At 41.4% G+C, this 19,603-nt stretch overlaps 4 non-coding genes across 4 annotated transcripts; 2 read left to right on the top strand and 2 right to left on the bottom strand.

Annotated features, from left to right (window-relative positions):
* The first annotated feature begins 288 nt into the window (after positions 1 to 288).
* Positions 289 to 361, top strand: trnak-cuu (transfer RNA lysine (anticodon CUU)). The gene has a single exon. It is a non-coding gene; the product is annotated as a tRNA-Lys (tRNA).
* A 502-nt stretch (positions 362 to 863) lies between these two features.
* Positions 864 to 937, bottom strand: trnan-guu (transfer RNA asparagine (anticodon GUU)). Its single transcript has one exon. It is a non-coding gene; the product is annotated as a tRNA-Asn (tRNA).
* A 947-nt stretch (positions 938 to 1,884) lies between these two features.
* On the top strand, positions 1,885 to 1,957 carry trnak-uuu (transfer RNA lysine (anticodon UUU)). Its single transcript has one exon. It is a non-coding gene; the product is annotated as a tRNA-Lys (tRNA).
* Positions 1,958 to 2,249: 292 nt separating this feature from the next.
* Positions 2,250 to 2,321, bottom strand: trnac-aca (transfer RNA cysteine (anticodon ACA)). Its single transcript has one exon. It is a non-coding gene; the product is annotated as a tRNA-Cys (tRNA).
* Positions 2,322 to 19,603: the final 17,282 nt, after the last annotated feature.

Below are 19,603 nucleotides of genomic sequence, written 5' to 3'. Positions count from 1 at the left end.
CTTTGACTTCTAAAAGTTCTACACACTAGCTGGCCTGCCACAATCGCTTCTTTATATTTGGTGCTTAGGGTTGGCGCAGACAAAATGGCTTAAGAGAGGTGGGGAAAAAAAAAAGTCTCTAACAGTCAGTGCAACAGAGACCGTCAAGTGAAGGGCGTGGTGTTTTTAACCGGCGTGTTGGGAAATTTATGGGCGTTTTTGCTCTTAGACTGCATCAGATCAAAGAAATCTCAGCCGTCTGGGCAGTAGGGGACCCGCTTTTTTCCAAGTGGGCGGCCCCTTTGGCGTGCCCGGCTAGCTCAGTTGGTAGAGCATGAGACTCTTAATCTCAGGGTCGTGGGTTCGAGCCCCACATTGGGCGAGCGGTGCTTTTGCGGGAGCCGGGACGAGCCCAAAGGCGGTCTTTACCGCCTCAGGAGAAGAAAATGATAGCAAATTAAATAAATACCATGGAAAACCATAGATGGATAAAGTGCACTCTGCGGGTGAAAGTTTCATCCAGAGATCCCTCCGCGCTGGCAGTGTGGTTCTACCAGTCACTATTGACGATCGCTGAGCCTGGCACCAAAGGCTCTCTGAAGACGCCTTTGCAGGTCATGTCAGCCAAGCCGCCGCTCTCTCACGCAATTGCGTTCTGCGAGGCTACTAGGTGACCGCCTACGCATTTTGCAAGCTGGGCTGTGAGTTTAAGAACCTCTTGCTCTGTATGACAATCAGCAAAACAACAGGTGAGCCCCACGTTAGGCAAGAGGTTTCCAGGTCGCACCAGCCAACAAGCACCCGCCTCCGGTCGCGGTCTGTGAGGTCCGCTACGCGTTATGGGAAAGCTTGTGTGGCACCTGGCAGGCTAAGAAAAGCCTTGCCGTCCCTGGGTGGGCTTGAACCACCAACCTTTCGGTTAACAGCCAAACGCACTAACCGATTGCGCCACAGAGACCCGCCTGCTCCGTGTGGAAAGAGGATCGTCGAAAGAGGATCGTCGGCCCTGTTGTGCCGCAAATGAGCCGTGGGCTGCCGGAGACACGGTTTGCCGGCCGGCCGACCCGCCCCTTATGGGCCCCGCTGATTAATAGCATAACTACTGCTGATTAGTAGCACGACACTGAAGAACATGCAACCTTCTGATCTGGAGTCAGACGCGCTACCGTTGCGCCACGAGCTTCCGAAACTGAAACAAAACTGCAGCATAACGCAAACATAGACGCACACATACTTCTCCATCGACGCGGACAAAAAAACATGCGGTTGAAAGTCAGAGACAAGCAGTGGGCCGTGACCGCTGCGACTAGTTTCCCCCATCTTGGTAGAAGCTTTTTCAGAGAATGCCGTGGAAGCTATTTTAATACATAACATGACTGGATTCCCATACCCAACCTATTAAAGAAATATTTTTAAGCTTCTCTGTCAATTCTCACCTTAGCGCGTGAGTGTGAAGCACAACTTAGAGACTAGACAGCCTATGTGATAAGATCAAACTTCAACTTTCTCTTGTAATGTCACATGTTCACCAGGCATACAAGTCCTTTGTGTTATTACATGTCTCAGATAATGGGAAATCAGTGGTAACGGAAATAGAAGACACGTTGGATTTCATCCTGGAATACTGCAGATGAAGTTGGATATCGCAAAATTCACGGAAAGTCCATCATGGCTTATAAATAAAGTGTCTAACGCGCCAAGGACCAGAGGGGATATACATATTCTGATCCAGAGCACGAGATCGGTTTAATCACCGGAATCCTCTTAAACATGCGTGGACACAGACCTTATTCCGATATTCCAGCAAGATTACAGAGCAAAAGATCAAAATAATCAGAGGACACATCTGAACGCACAGTTTCACAGTCCTGACCCGTTTGGAACTAAAGGCGCACGCTGGTCAGAGCCCGGATAGCTCAGTCGGTAGAGCATCAGACTTTTAATCTGAGGGTCCAGGGTTCAAGTCCCTGTTCGGGCGTTTGTACATGTGGGTGGCTGAAAAGTGAAAAGCATGCTTTAGGTTGCTGCTGGTGTCTGAATGCTTCAATGATCCAGAGGGGAGAAAATGCTTGGCTTGCTGCTGCTTTATTGTACAAATCATGTGCTCGGAGCAGATAAGATAAACCGAGATCAGTGTGTTTTCCATCTTAATTGCTGCTACCTGTGCAACAAAAGCATGACCATCGCAGAAATCCGATGGCATGTAAGTCATCGCATTTGACTGTGCATAAAAAGCCCTGGCACACTAATGTGTATCAAAGGGAAAGGCATGACCCCGACGTGATTTGAACACGCAACCTTCTGATTTGTAGTCAGACACGCTACCGTTGCGCCACGAGGTCCCGAAACCAAGACAAAATAGGAAACAGACAGAACGCTTGAAGCCAGCTGATCATCTTCAATAAAATGAAATTCTGGCCTTGAGAAATTCCCCAGTGGATTTCAGTGTTTTAGCCACAGTTTGTGTGCCACCCAGCCTGCTTGCCTTTGGCTGGTCTCTGCTTCAACCAAACCTCATATTGAAAATCATCTGATTTACAAAAAAAAGTTAATTGTGCTGTTTTTGTGTTAAAATAGGAAACAGACTGACCTCTTGAAGCCAGCTGATCATCTTCAATAAAATGCACTGTATATCTGCCTGTCAATCGGAAAACTGTGATCGCTCACACTTCTCTGACAAAAGCAGCAAACTGATCCTAATTAGTATAATGGAACAGGTTTGACTAAAGCAGCACTGCCATGCCCCAAGACTCAATCAGAGAGCAAGATGCCACACAATTTGATTTGATCCCTTAATCTGGCACCCTATTTGCGGCATTTAACTTGCACTCGATGGGGAGGTTGCTTTGTAGTTCCAACTGTAACAAAGCCAAGAATTATCTGACAAAAGCAGCAAATTGATCCTAGTTAATATAATGGAACAGGTTTGACTAAAGCAGCACTGCCAAGCCCCAAGTCTCAATCAGAGAGCAAGATGCCACACAGTTTGATTTGATCACTGAACCTGGCACCCTATTTTCGACATTTAACTTGCACTGGGGCAGGCGCAGTCTAGTCCAGTTGGCGGCAGACTTCAACTTTCAGGACAGGTGTTCCTCGTTAGTATAGTGGACAGTATCTCCGCCTGTCACGCTGAAGACCGGGGTTCGATTCCACGACGGCGGGGCTGCTTTTCCGCCCAGTTCAAACTCTAAGATGGTCAAGACATCTTGGACAAAAGCGACACTGCTCTCAACAGGGTATTGCCTGTGGAATACCCCCCACAGACTGGTTAATGGGAGTTACCTATACTGTCACACAAGTGTGCACACACCCACCCTGAATTTACCTTTCAAATACCATATCTCTCCCTACATGCATAACACCTAATGATTCTTTGATCATAGCTATGGTGGTTTCTCCTGATGCACCGATCAAAGAGGCATCCTACTATGTCAAGATTTGCAAAGGTTTTAGAGCAGGACAGTAGTCAGTATTTAACAATGTCAAATGGTTATACAGCCAGCTTTCCCTTCAATGGTGAATCACCAGACATATCGCTTTTCAAGCTATCTGTACTGGATCACATCCACTGGAGCAAAGCAACTGAGGACATAACCTTTCATCGGTGTAAATGGTTTAAGGATTTTGACTACATTGTTCGAATTGGATTTATTTTCACCAGAGGCCTACAAACAAAAATGGAGGAGCAACAGTACACCACTGCAGAAAACATACCAGCTCTCACTGTATTTTTCCAAAATTCCCAGCAACTACACATCTGATAAAGAGAAATGCAATGTGAGGTTTGATCTAGCCAGTTGGCACGATCTACAACGCTACTTTAATCAAATCGACAATTTATTCCGGAAAAAAGCTGAATTTGATGAAGTAAGAGTAAAACTAAACCTTGATTACGAATGAATCTTTCAAGACCCCACCCCCAAGACCACCACCCCCTTCCCAGCACCTCGCACCACCCACATTGCATCCCCCTAAAAGTGTTTAAAAACAGTTTGCATTTGTGTAAAGAAGCATCGTCTATTTGAGCAATGACGAAAGAAATGGCTCAGGAATTCTTACCTTACTTTTACAACTCACTTGCTACCTTGGATAAAGATGATGAAACATGTTCTGGTTTTAAAGATGAAGAAAAAACCTGTGAATTCTTCAGAAAGAGAAATCTGACCTTTCTGCATTCAAATGGGGATTCCACCACTGCTTTAGCCATCATCCGGGGTGTAATGGGGAGCTGATGGACAAAATTATTGACAACGATCTCAGAGACAATTGCGCGATTGATCATCCGAGTCAGTTCCAGCATGCGTGTTTGTTTGATCCTGAAGAGTACTATCTACACATGAAAGCCTTCAGATTGTTAAAAAAAAAAACTGTTTAAACCTTGGTTAAAATACACTCTGGTAAAGGCTCTGAAATTGTGTGGAATAAATCACTCCCCTTCCCTGGAAAAAAATTCAAGGTAATGCTGAAGCTGTCGTATGTGACTGGTGAGATGAGCCTAACATCAAATATGTTCTGAACGAAGTTAAAGAAAAAAAAAACAAAGAAATTTGCAGCGACCAAATGTATGAAGACGTTGTGGACTACTGGACCATTCACTCATCTGCCAGACACATGGGAAATTTCAGAGCGTGCCACGTCTATTCTGTCTCCGAGAAAGTTCTGAAGATCAAGCTCTCCTTTACTCTTTAACAAATCGTTGAACTAAGAGTTAACGACCCGAGTATTTTCACTAATCCTCTCTCAATTCAAAGGTGTTTATCGACTAGAAAAGCTCATGAACATCCTGCGAGATTTTAATAAAAATAAAAAAACTACGGACTTTGAGCACTGTAATCAGTGTCCTCCTCACATTTATGTACAGTACGACTTTTATCCGCTATGTTTGCCAAATCCTTTGAATGTAAAACTAGCCACGTATTATGCTTCTTAACCTATGTGTCTGATACACTGTAAAACATTTACCTGTAAATTAACTGTAAAATACTGGGAGCAGGGTTTCCTGTTTGTACTGTAATCCTGCAGTTTCATTACTTTATTCTCTGTATTAACTTTAATATACTTGTACAAATAAACTGGTATTGGAATATTTAAATTTACAAGATTTTTCCAAGAAAAAACAGCTCAAGAGGATATTTCTTTTAGCACACAATTTATTGACCGTTTAGTGCCAAAAAATAACTGAACCACATCCCTAAAAAACAGCCTACAATGTTTTTTTTCAATGTACAATGAAAAAGTAAACAATGTGAAAACCTTAAGTTGATTTAGTTTAATAGGTCAAGTCAAAACATGGATTTGGTACAGAAACAGGCCAAGACCATGCTTGGGGTGTACATTTCCCAAAAACAGACTAAGAAATGTTAAAACTTTTGCAAAACCTGGCAAATATTTGGAACAGGAACAGGCCAGGTCGTTGAAACTGGTGCAGGTCTTTTCTGAAAGATAAAAAATGGGGGCAAAAAAACTTTTGTAAATAGCATCAAAAGAACATGACATAAAGCAACATAATGCTACACTAGCAAAAATAATGATTATGAAGAATTTCGATTCTTTTAGAACTTTATAATATATTGTTTACCAAGTAAACTTAAGAATGCACAATATCATAGACTTTATGGGTCATGAGCATCATTCATAATCAATGGCAATGACACTGCAAATAATCCCAGGGTAAATTATGAGCAATGCAAAACATGAATCAAAATAACCCAGGATGCTGTTTATTTGGACTGGAAACAAGACAAAAAAAAATCTAAGAAAAACATTTTTTGCAGTGGAACATCTGAAATTAAAATGAAATATGCTTTCAGTAGTGTATTATAAAATTTTTAACATGTTTTACAAAAAAGCTGGTATAATAACTTAAGCAAATATATGCAAATTTACTTAACTAGATGAAATCCCATTCGAAACACACAAGATTTTTTAGTAGAGGCAACCTTTGGATTAACTGTTGCAGACTTTTTATTCACCACCTTGCCTGTCTTCTTGGAGACCACCTTGCCTCTGCAGGTCTTTGAGCCTCTTTCTGGGTTTATTCCAATGAAGCGTATAAAGACAAATATAACAAAGTACCATTGTATGACAGAATCATGTATCAAAATTCTTGTGAAGATGATTCTTAGAGGTAAAAAAAATGCAATATGGAAAGCTTAAGTGTCACACCTTTGAAGAAACTCCAATGTGCAACAAGCGCCCTCTTGATACTGCAGGTTAAAGACGTAGTACACAGCAAACATTGTTGCAAGTGCAGTCAAAAATGATGACTGGACACACTCACAAATAACACGGCCCTCTAGGCTTATCATCCATCGGACAGCATCTGTCTGCTCTGCCATACCTAAAATAAAAAATAAACCAAAAATATATAATAACAATTTCAAGATTTGACATTGAGAAGACTTTGTAAAGTTTTTTTCAATTCACCTAAAAACTATCAGTAGGAAAACAATACAAGTTTAAAGAATTCAGCAGAGCAAAGAAATTTATACAGGTTTGGAAAAAGGGTGAGTAAACATGGAAAACTTTTTTGGGTAAACTATTCATTTACAACTGTATACAACAGAAATGTTTTTTTTTATTGTATCTCCCCCATTTGTCAATGTTTCTTCTTAACATCTTAATAAGACACTAACCAAGCCAAATGAGATGAGGACTTGCAGGTAGATCAAGTTTCTTCTCAAGATGCAGTTTCTTCGCAGATGCAAGTTTCTTCACAGTTTCTTTGCAAGTTTCTTCGCAGATGCAGCAACCTGTAGAGGAGACACAATACACAAGTCAGAATACATAATATTACTTAGTAAAGCAGAAAGAAAACCAAATACTCACATCTGCATGCAACACCAGTCCATCTTCATGTTCCTGAAAATGGGACATTAGAAACTTGATATGCAGGTGTGCCATCTCTGTGTTTTCAGGCTGGGATAGGACATCCTTTACTTTTTGGTTTGTTCTTGAAGTACTCAATGATTGCCTTTCCACATTCTTTCATGGACATTTCGAAAGCATTAAGAACATCAATGTCAGTGAGCAACTTGAAGTAGGCACAGATAGACTTCTGATGGAAGAGGTACAGTATGGCCACTGGCTCCTAATGTCGAACTGAAGGTGCTGGTATGGAATTTAATTGTTCATGCAAAAGACAGAATGTAATCTCCATAACAGTTTTTACTTCTGCTCTCTCTATACCACCAGTTCCCTCAGCTCCACCTGTCACTGGCCAGTTCCCTCAGCTCCACTGTCACTGGCCAGTTCCCTCAGCTCCACTGTCACTGGCCAGTTCCCTCAGCTCCACTGTCACTGGCCAGTTCCCTCAGCTCCACTGTCACTGGCCAGTTCCCTCAGCTCCACTGTCACTGGCCAGTTCCCTCAGCTCCACTGTCACTGGCCTATTTAACTGATTAATAGTCAAAAGTCAATCTCTACAGTGGTCATGATGAGTGTTTTACATTTTTGAAAAACTCACATTCTGAGGCATTAAACCAAAAAAGAGCAATTATTTTCTTTTTTATGTTTCCTGTTGTTATCAGTTTACATTATTGCATTTATTTATTTATCTTTTTTATTTATGATGAAATTTAATAATAATTGGTTTGTATTTTCATTCCTTTTTGTCTTAAAAAACTTAATTTTCCTTCTTTAAGAAAAGGGAAAGTAAAAATGGAAATTCTGTCCACTGTGATGTAAATTCTCATCATTTGTTAGTCTAAAGATGAGCACTGATTTGTCTACAAATGAAATGATGGAGCAAAAGAAACAATTGTGGCAATTTAAGCAGTGAAGATTTGTAGCAGAAACAGCGCCGGTTTTCTCTCCTTTTAATAAAAAATACAGTTGTAGTATTAAAAATGGGTTGTATTCTAATTGTTATTTAGTTTGAAAGCTGTGAAAAATTTTATAGCTACATGTCATTATTTTGATAAATAAGCTGAGGTGTTGTGTAGGAGAGACAACACCTCAGCTTATTTATCAAAATAATGACATGTAGCTATAACATTTTTTGGAGAGTGTAAGAAAACAGCAATGTGAAGAAAACATGAGGTGATGATGCAAATTTCCACACAGTAACAGCTGGTAATATTACAACCTCCAAGACATTCCTTAAATCTAAAAGGGAGAAAATACTTGTTTTTCTGTATTTTATCTGGATGTGTGAATTTTTATTTGGATACTTCTAGAACATGTCCCAAAAGGGTACACATGTAACCCAGTAAGGAAACGACATGCATCATGGTTGATTCCCACACTACTGTCTGAGAAGGAGAAACATGCACTACTCTGGGTTCAGCCTGAGGCCTAGAGATCCCATGTGGGCAAGCATGGCATCTCAATACCTAGGCCGCTATGTGCCTTAACTGTGCAAGAATGAGCCATTTGTGTAGATAATTAAGTACACAGATGCTCTGTAGATGCAATGGCCCCAGGGCAGCATCCATGTACTTTTTGAAAGTGTGTGACAATAAGGCTAGTTTGAAAGGAAGAACATACTACTGGTCTCACAAAAAAAAAAAAAAAAAAAAACAGAACTCTATTCTTTAATATGTAACTTATTTGTCTTTATTCTTAGATAAACAGGACAAGCAATCGACAAAAAACACAGAGCACTTTCTGAAGATAAAGAAAGTATAGTAATGTGATGTTTTGAGATGAATTGGTTTGAACCTCAGAGATGTCAATCAATCAATCAAATTTTATTTATAAAGCACTTTAAAAACAACCAAAGTTGACGAAAGTGCTGTACAGAAGAATATATAAACATAAAATACCCAACTCATACAAGACATAAAAACCAGAAAAACAATTTAAGAAACAAAATGTCAAAATCAGGTGTCAAAGGCCAAGGAGAAAAGGTGGGTTTTAAGATGTGAATTAAAAGAAGACAATGAAGAGGCCTGTCTAATGGGCAGTGGCAGATCATTCCACATTTTAGGAGGCACGGTCCCCTCTAAGTTTACGTTTTGTTTTGGGCACATTCAGGAGCAGTTGTTGAGCTGCGTTTACCACGGCGACGATAGCGTTTACGCCGGGAGTATGAAGCCAGATATCAGCAGAGATGAGCTGGGATCCCAGATAGAAGCGGGGGCATTGTCTTGTGTCCACCACAAACTTTACTAAATCTTTTGCAAGGAGTCTGAGTAATGTTCCAGTAATGTTTGGCGATTATACACCAATAGAGCATTGACATTTTGAACAATAAGTGACACAAACAGCATAAACATACACAGCTTTAGCAGAAAAAGACGGCAAGCCACACACACTGGCGCCATCATGCTCCACTCACTCTTCCACCATAATGTCAAATAGTCTCAGTAAGTGTGTGGAACACATTCAGTAAAATTCCCCATGACTTTCCAAAGTTTACATGTATTTGAATAAAGCTGTTAAAGTCAAAATGGAAATCAGTCTCTGCACTTCAAGATAAAGTACCAGGGACTGAAAAGCAGCTTTGGAATTGAGGTATTGAAAACCAATTCAAAACATAAGATTTGTTTCAAGGTAGGTTTTTATTTTTATAGAAGTTTAAACTATAGACATTATTTTTTTGTTATAGATGCTCAGATATGGTGTAGATTAGAGAAATTAATTTATTTCATTTGATTTGCATGGACATATGCTTACATTGTTTTGAAAAACAACTATAGTTTAACTAATAAATTCCAGTAGTGTTTAAAGCATTGCAGTGTAATATGGTGTTCAGTGTGGAGTTAATTTGATAATGAGGAAGTAATTGAGAGGAATTAGAAAGTAGAATTTAGCACTATTCGGACGGGACTAGTTTTACAGGGGGTCATTAGAGAAATTTCAGTTTCACAGATGTACTTTGTGATTTTAATCCCATCCGAATCTACCATGTCTGTCTTTTTCTCACATGACCTGTGTAAAAATTCCAGAGCAAATTACTTACTGTTTTTCAGCAAAATCGGTGCTCCTCTGAGAAATCTAATCCCGTCCAAATGTGAATGTCTGTGATTGCCGAAAATGTTTTTTCCAAAACGCGTTTTCTTGTCTGTTTTGGTCAACGTGAACTACCGTATTAACCCTAGCGCCCCGGTATTCAAGTTTCTGCTTTCTGCACATCAATAATGGATGGAAATGTGTTTGCTACCCTGCGAATAAATAAAAAAATTAAAACAAGAAGAGCCAGATCACGTAAATTGTTAAGACTGGCTACTGTAATATCAGTTTCAGGTAAGAATACTTTCATTTCTATAGTCAATTACATAACGTGAAAATTATATAAAAACGTATTTATTCCAGAAGGGGTTTATAAGAAGTTTTATATAAAACCATATGATGTTAAACATTTTTTAATTTTTTTTTAATTATTTTATTTAATTTATTTTATTAATAAATTATTAATATTTACTATTAATTATTTTAATTATTTTCAACACTTAACAAGTTAGGATGTTTACATTTTAAAGTGCTTAAATGTAAATTTACTTAATTTCAAAATACATTTGATCAAATTTCATAAATTGCTTATGGCAGTTTTTCAATTATATTACTGAAATGCACTTTTATATAGTTCACAGCATCTCAACTGTACCAAGTGCTAGGAAGGAGCGCACCAGCATCTTTTGGGAGACAGATGTGCTGCAGAATTTTGGGGAAACTGAGTGGTACCTTAACTTCAGAATGCCAGAGGAGGCTTTCTTAAATCTCTGTGACCTCCTTCGTCCTTACATAGCAAAGCAAACCAATGCAATGAAGACCACAGTGAGTTTGGAAAAAAGGGTTGCTCTGACACTTTACAAGTTAGCAAGTAACATTGAACTCCATGATGTTGCAAACCTTTTTGGAATTGGGGTGAGCACTGCCTCTGATGTGTTTTAGGAGGTGTGTAAGGGTCTCTGCCAACTGAAAAGGGAGTTTATTGGAATGCCAAAAAGTGAAGAAGATGTGAAGACCATAATCACAGGATTTGAAGAGAAGTCAGGGTTTCCCATGTGTGCTGGGGCCCTGGATGGAACACACATTCCCATACAAGCACCCTCCAGCTTTCACACTGATTACTACAACAGAAAGGGGTGGTATAGCGTGATACTACAGGGCTTGTTTGACAACCGGTATATGTTTCAAGATTTTGATGTTGGCTGGCCAGGGAAGTGCCACGACTTTTTTGTTTTTCAAAATTCAAGACTACATGCAAAGCTGGAAAATGGCTCATGCTTTCCACCACTTACCAAGACAATACAAGGGGTTGACATTCCTGTGCTGATTGTGTCTGACTCTGCCTATAGCCTCTCTTGTAATGTCATGAAACCGTTCCCAGAAGGAGTTGCAAGAGGGCCCCAACTGCATGTGGAACATGCTTTTGGCCGTCTAAAGGGCAGATGGCGCTGCCTAATGAAGCGCAATGACAGTCAAACTAAAAACATGAAGTTTGTTGTTGCAGCTTGCATTGTGCTGCACAACTTTTGTGAGTCTTGGAAGCTGGGTTTCCTACAGGAGCAGAGCACAGCAGAGATGCCTGAGGAGGAAGACACAGAGCAGGAACATGCACATGATGAGGGTACCCTTGTTACACCACAGCAGCTTGACCAGAACAGCTCTACTGCGGCGCAAATTCGTGAAGCATTAGTATGGTACATTTTTTTACTTTTTTTTTTGCAATAATAAGAATGTTAACTCACCCAGTGAAAGCCACAGACACATGAACAGAACAGTGAACATGATGAATGGTGTAACTAATGAAGGAAACTATTCTTTCTGTACACTGATATGTACATCTTCGGGATTCATGAAGCTCCACCCCACAGCATCACTCACATAACAGTGTCACTATTCTTACTAAAAGATTCTTGATTGTTACTGAAACATTCCTGCTTTACATTCAGCCTCACATGGGGAACATGTCCTACATCTATTTGAATCAAACACAAAAGTTTTCTGGAACTTTTTTTTGCTTGCACAATTATTAATAAAGGACATGATGTTGATTTGATGCTCGTCCATGATTTAAAAAATAATTTCTTCAGTTTGTTGTTTAAAAAAAGTGCAATAGTATTGTAGCTATCATTCCTGTGTCAATAAAATAAACTCTTTAAAAATCATGAAAAAGAAAGAGAGTCTCCACCAAAAAGGGCAAGCGAATTTCTCTAAAGCACTGCTTTCAGTATAACAAAACTGTGTATTTGTACAGTGCAGCTGGATTTCCTGTCACTGTGGGTGTTACCCGCTCTAGGCCAGAGAAACCCAGAGGGGCAAGTTGAATGTAAAACACTGCAGAGAAATAACAGAGACACGTTTATGCTGCGAGCTCTTGCAATGTTTAATGAACTCTCTTTTCAAATAAAGTCCATATTTGTACCAGTGACTCAATAGCGCATCAATGTGAACAAATACACTACATCATGTATTCTAAATAAATGTAAATAATCACATCATATGATCTCAATCACCACATTCACATTATAAATCGGAATTTCAATCACAACTGTTTCCATTTACTTTACTCACATTTTCACAGTTCTCATAATCATGAACAAAGCATAAGTACCTATTACCTCTTTTCGTTAAACAAGCTTTAAACACGCCATTTTGTTTCATGTTATTTGTCACGTACACGTCGCCATTTTGGCTCTAACTCAAATACACATTAAACTCACATAAATCATTTTGAACTCACAATCCACATATAAAACACTTTAAACACATTTACGGACTCACTTTGTGTCCATACCAGCTTATCTTTTTCTGTCTCTTTGCACATTCGTTCATGAATTTAACAAAACTAACAAAATAACCCTTTTTTTTTAAGCCAAAGTAATCGCATTTCTCAGCACCATCATGCATAACAACAACATCATGACTCATTTAATGTCATTTTAAGTGATTGACAAACCATATTTTTGCTCACCTGCAGAGAAATAACAGAGACACGTTTATGCTGCGAGCTCTTGCAATGTTTAATGAACTCTGACCTGAGCTCTGCAACCTCTATTTCTCAGAAGCGCTAGACGCCCTCTACAGGAGGCAAGGATAATGACCAATTAAAGAGTAATAACCAATTAAAGAATAATGACCAATTAAAGTCCAAAAGTACATTAATGAGTCCATAATACACAAAACAACACCCGATATATGTTAAAGACTGTTTGTCTCTACAATTTTATTTTGTGGGGTGCCTATTTTTCTTTAGGTGTATGTACATTTCACGGCCCTCTACACTCTCCTCTATTTTTTTTAGATGGCTCCTGATATCTCATTGTTCTCTAGTCTACAGCTTTAATTTCTTTCTTCAACTCTAATTAATAGACTTTGTGGCACCAATAACAGCAACTACTGTATGTGTTGGCATGTACTGAAAGCGAGGGGTTTCTTGCTGGTAATAGGATGGCTGTGTGAGCTGTAGTGATTTCACATCTGCTCTCCATGGCCGATATGTGGGTCTACCCAGAGTGTCATAAGTGAGCATTTCCTTTTCTTCCGGCTTTCTGTGATCTCCTTATTTCCTCCTCCTGTATCTGATCTATCTCTCCATCCTTTTCAATGCTCTGTCCTTCCTCCATTACTACTTCCATATGATCTATTCCACTCTGCTCTCCATCTGGAGTGACTTGGTCTGAATCCAGGTCAAGTATCTCTTCTCCATAACTCTGCCCTTGGTTCTGTACTGGGCAACTCTGCTTCGCCGGAAGGAACTCTCTGACAGTTGGACGAAGGCTAGTCTGGTTTTGAGGCACCGCAGGTACAGTTTCTGTTTCCCTGTTAGGAAGTTTGACCAGTTGGTAACAAGGGATTGTTTTTCGTAGGTTGTAATGGTAAGTCTGTTCCTCCTCATCAGAGCTAACATTGTCTGTGCCTTCTTCTGTTTGAGTGGTCAACAAGGGTCTCGGTTTACCTCTCTTTGACTCCTTACCGACAGGTGCAGGTTCCTCCACTGGGAGCTCGTTAACAGCCATTAGAAGATTGCGATGGAGCACACGCAAGGTCTTTTTACCCATCTCCGGCTGTACCTTGTACACTGGGCTATCTCCGATTCGTTCCACCACCCGGTGCACTTCTCTTTCCCAATAGGCACGTAGCTTACCTGGCCCACCTCTTTCTGACATGTTCCTAACTAATACTCTGTCGCCAGGGTGAAGAATGGCACCTCTCACTGTACGATCGTAGTATTTCTTCCCTTTGTCAGAAGACTTCTCACTGTTCTCTGTTGCTATCCGGTAAGCTTGTTTCATTCTGTCAGCCCACTTCTGGACGAACATCTGATGGTCAACTCTCTCCGTTTCATCCCCTAGGTTAAACAGTAAATCAACCGGCAACCGCGGAATTCTGCCGTACAACAGGAAAAATGGGGAAAAACCTGTCGCCTCGTGCCTTGTGCAGTTATAGGCGTGCACTATGTGAGGTAGGTGATCTTTCCACTCACTTTTCTTTTCCTCCTCCAAAGTGCGCAACATCTGAAGGAGTGTTCGATTCAGTCTTTCCACGGGGTTGCATTGAGGGTGGTACGGAGTGGTACGGGAGTGTGCGATTCCTGAGAGCTGTTGTAATCTCCGGAACAGGCCATTCTCAAATTCTTTCCCCTGGTCATGGTGAAGTTTCTCGGGGTATCCGAAACGAGGAATGAAATCTTGAAAAATCTTTTCAGCCGCAGTTGTACCAGACTTATTTTTCGTGGGATAGGCCTGTGCGAACCTGGTGAAATGGTCTACTAAAACCAGAATGTACTCATATCCTCCCTTACTTGGCTCTAGGTGGAGGTAATCCACACTCACCAGTTCGAATGGTGCACTTGAGGAAATGGAGCCCATTGGTGCTTTCTGATGAACGTGAGGGTATTTTTGTTTGATACAAGTACATTTTGTGGTCACATACTCCTCAATCTCTTGCTTCATTGAGGGCCAGTAAAACCTTTCACGAGCTAACTGGAGAACTTTTTCTACCCCAACATGTCCCATCTCATTGTGAAGTTTGTTTAGCACTAGAGCTTTGAACTTTTGAGGGAGAACTAATTGCTTATACTGTCCTGTCCTTCGATACAGTATTCCATTTTCCAATTCCAGTTTACTCCACTCATAGAGAAGTCGTCGTGCTGCTTTTGTTACTTGCTGTCTCTTACTTTCATTTAACATTACTCCTTCTTCCTTTAATGCAATGACATCAGCAATTGCAACATCTTCATGTTGAGCGATCTGAATATTTTCAGGGGTGATGCACAGGACACCGCTTTCTGTCACAGTAGGTTCTTCACAAGCTGTGTTAAGTTGTAATGCTGCTACCCATGGAACGTCGTCATCCAAGACTGCTTTACTTCCCTGCCACACCATGGCAATGGCTTCTGGTGTCATTGTCAAGTTATACTCGTCCATGTGGTTCTGAAACTTGAGGGGATACCTTGACAGCGTGTCCGCATCAGCATTGGATTTTCCAGGTCTGTATCGTATGTCAAAATGGAAATCAGCTAATTCACCCACCCAACGAGGCCCCACTGCATTCAACCGGGCCGTGCTGAGGACATAGGTCAACGGGTTGTTATCCGTGTAAACTGTGAAGGTTGGTGCGTAATAAAGGTAGTCCCTAAACTTGTCGCAAATAGACCACTTGAGTGCTAGGAACTCCAGTTTACCGGAATGAAGATGATAGTTCTTTTCTGCAGGGGTTAGGGTGCGGGATCCATAGCCAATAACTCGAAGTTGGTTGCCCTGTTGCTGATACAGTGCTGCTCCAAGGCCTTCATTTGAAGCATCAGTGTGTAAGATGAAGGGTAAATCGAAATCTGGATATGCTAATATGGGTGGACTGGTCAGGATGTCAATGAATCTGGACACAACATCCTGATGTACAGATGTCCAGGTAACTGGTGTTCTAGAATGTAGTTGTCCTTTCTCTTGTGCTCTACTTTTACCTCTTTCCTTTCTAGGTGAGGAGGCTACACCACTTCCATTTTCATTTGGTGGGCATTGAAGCAGTTCAAACAGAGGCTTTGCAAGGCGAGAGAAGTCTTGGATAAACGAACGATAATAACTGAAAAAGCCAAGCAAGGTCCGTACATCTCCAACTGTTTGTGGTTGTTTGTTTTTCAGAGCTCTTACTGCTTCCAAGTCCTGGGGGTCAATTTGAATTCCTTCTCCTGACACTAAACGACCAATGTATCGAATTTGTCTCTTGAAGAGTTCGCACTTCTTTGGGCGAAGTTTGATTCCGTGCCTTCTCATTTGTTGCAGGACCATCCGCAGATGTTCCAAGTGGTCATTAAATGTCTTTGAAAAGCACAGGACATCATCTAAGTACGGAGTGCAGCATTCATCTTGTATACTCTCTAGCACCCCCTCCATACATCTCTGAAATGCTGCTGGGGCATTCGTTAGGCCGAACGGGATACGCACCCATTCATATAGACCCCATGGAGTACTAAAAGCCGTAGCATGTCTGGACTCCTCACTGACAAACCCTTGGTGGTAGGCACTACCCTGATCTAAAATGGAGAACCAAGTGTTGCCACCAAGGTTGTCCAAAAGATCTTGAATCCTAGGTAGAGGATGTCGATCGGGTACAGTCTTGCGGTTAAGGTCCCGGAAGTCTACACACAAGCGTAAGCTGTTGTCCTTCTTCCTTACACAAACCACAGGAGAAGAGTAGGAAGATGTTGATTTTGCTATCCATCCCTTATCCAAAAGATTACGCACATAATCCTTTACTTCTTTGTAAAGAGGTTTTGGAATAGCATTGTAACACTTTTGAACTGGTGTATTATCTGTAAGGTTGATTTTCAGTTGCAGAGTAGGGATGCGACCAATGTCTCCTTCATCACGGGCAAACACATCCGATTCCTCAAACAACATCTGTTCCACTAATTCCCGTTCCTGTGCATTCAGATGGTCAAGGTCTACTGGTGGATGCCACCGTCTGTTTGATGTTTCCTGAGTGAGGCGGTTTTCCTCATGACAATTGTTGTCCTTAGAGCGAGTTTGAGTGGCGCACAAACAGGCCTTACATTCCTGCTTCTCAGACCTTGTGGCATCGGACCTCAGACGTACGGGTTTAGTGTCCATGATCGGTTCGAGAGTACCTAAAGGTAGTCTCCCTGGTAAGTAGATTTCTTGACGGGTAAGGTTCTGAATAGGTACCCTTACAATTTTTGAAGCACCCTGGGGGACATTCACAACTGCGGGAAGCAATTCTAAGCCCTCTGGGACACTGTGCCTGATAAAAGGCTCAAACATCATCATACTGCCTTTAGGTCGGGTCTTAAGTCGGCATCTTATATTTAGGATTTGGCCACGGTGAATGGTAATGCCTACTTTTCCTGTTTTTACTACACTTGTCAGGAATTTCCAGGGTGTGTCAAAAGTAACAGCGGAAACCAAAGCCTCTGCCGTGTCTTTCTGTACGTTCATAGCCTCTGAGAGCAGATCAGTGAGATGGACTTCTGCCCCAGTATCACCATTTTCTCGAATGATCTCTTCAATCACGTTGAACCCCAACAGCGGACAATCTACTCCCTCTTGACTAACTAACATGGGTACGTAGATAGCTATGTTTCCATGATTAACACTGGTTATCTCAAGCAGAACTTCGACCCACCCCTCAAAGGGCACCATTGTTCCATTTGCTGCTGTGACTTTGAGCTGTCTATCGGCTAATAAGGTCCCCAGCGGTTGAATTTGGACTCTGGGTAAGTTTTGCTGCATCCACTCTTTTCCAATAATGCTAACTTGGGCTCCGCTATCCAAGAGCATCTGTGCTTGCACCCCATTTAGATGGCAGGCAATCATACAACGACTACCGATTAACTGTGCAACTTTTCTCCCCTTATTTTTTTTCACTTTCTTAACAGGGTTTTGGGAGGCTGGCACGTCACCTTGGATAGCCTTCACCTGGGGTTGGGACACAAGAGGCATCCCAGTCACTGGTGGTCCCGTCCCAGTGACCTCGACTCTTTTAACGTTGGATTACTTTTCATTAGGCATCCCACTGCTCTGTGCCCAGCTTGGCCACAATGGAAACAGTGTGTGCAGTGATCATTACCCAGGGATTGACATTGTATACATTTGCCCTTTGCGGCAGATCTAGGTTGTGGCTTGGTATTTGCTACAGCTACTGCAGCTTTTGGCTGCTGTGGACTGCTTCCCACGGACACAACTTTCTCCAGGTTTTTTGTTAGAGTGGACATTAGAGCAGACAGTTCATGTATGGCATCACGGTTAGCTTTAACCTCTGCTTGCATCTGTGAGGTAGGTCCTGTCTCTGTATCACTTTGCTGTATAACGCTAGCGACAGTGATTTTTGGCTTACTCATTGGACCAAGGCGTTTTTGTCTCTCTGCCTCTTCGCTCACTGACTGGGTTACTAGTTCAAGAATCTGATCGTCTGTAATAGTTTGTGCAGCAACAGCGGACTTAATATCTCTCCTCACATATGCGTAACGTTCATTTAGCCCCTGATACAGTGAATGAAGGAACACACCCTGCACTAACTTGTTATCATACTGAAACTCAGCTCCCAGCTGCTGTGAGGCAAACAAAACTCGCTGTCTCAGACCCATGAGTCTATACGCAAATTGCTGAGGTGATTCTTTGTCCTGCTGTTTTGCATTACTTAACTCTTGAAACAATTCAGTGCTGCTTTTGTCTCTAAGATGAGCCCTAAGGAACCGTTTCAGTTCTGCTATGGTAAGACTGTCTTTGGTGATGAGCATCTCTTTAAATGTACCTGGTTTAATTACTTTAAACACAGTTCTAATGACTTCAGATTCTGTGAATTTTTCTGCTAAACCTTCATCAATTTGTTTACAGATGCTACCGTAACTAAGATCAGAGTTTGAATCAGAAATTTGTCCACCATAAATTTTAAACTCTCTACGTGGCAAATATGCAGCAACATCTGAGAATTTAATCAAGCCTGTCACATGTTCAGTTACAATAGGCTGTGGTGAAGTACTCTCAGTGTTTACAGAAGACAACATATTTACGGTCCGTTCTACCTGAACCTTTGCAGAAGTTGGTGTCGATGCTGAAGGTGATTTCGCTGTAACAGTCTCTGGATCCTCTCCTACAACAGAAGGTAACTCTTTCTCTGGAGCATTCAGCTCATCGATGAGGTCTCGGAGCGTAAGCAAGCAGGACATCCCTTGGTCCTCCAGACTCTGCAGTTGCTCTCCACGCAGAAAGTCAACGATGAAGTCATAGAGGTCCACCTCTGTAGCCGCCACGCTTGGCAACGCCTCTCCTCCCTCCTTCTGGCAGAATTCAGCTACTCCGTACAGCACCTGGTGTTTCAACTCGCCGACCAGCAAATGGAGCTGTTTCTCAATATCCCAGCGTAGTTCTCGAAGGGTTGCCATCACTGGAACACTGGTATCTGCTCGCTCAGCTCACCAATCTGGACCGAAATTGCTTTACTGTGGTTCTTTTTTTTTCAGATTAACGCACAACCAGCAGGTGGCGCTAATCCCGGACGAGCCCCCAAATTGTTACCCGCTCTAGGCCAGAGAAACCCAGAGGGGCAAGTTGAATGTAAAACACTGCAGAGAAATAACAGAGACACGTTTATGCTGCGAGCTCTTGCAATGTTTAATGAACTCTCTTTTCAAATAAAGTCCATATTTGTACCAGTGACTCAATAGCGCATCAATGTGAACAAATACACTACATCATGTATTCTAAATAAATGT

This window comes from Tachysurus vachellii, chromosome 7 (genome assembly GCF_030014155.1).
Source record: "Tachysurus vachellii isolate PV-2020 chromosome 7, HZAU_Pvac_v1, whole genome shotgun sequence".
In the NCBI taxonomy this organism is placed as follows: Eukaryota; Metazoa; Chordata; class Actinopteri; order Siluriformes; family Bagridae; genus Tachysurus; species Tachysurus vachellii.
Note: the sequence above shows the minus strand (reverse complement) of the source record. Positions and strands in the feature narration are given on the sequence as shown.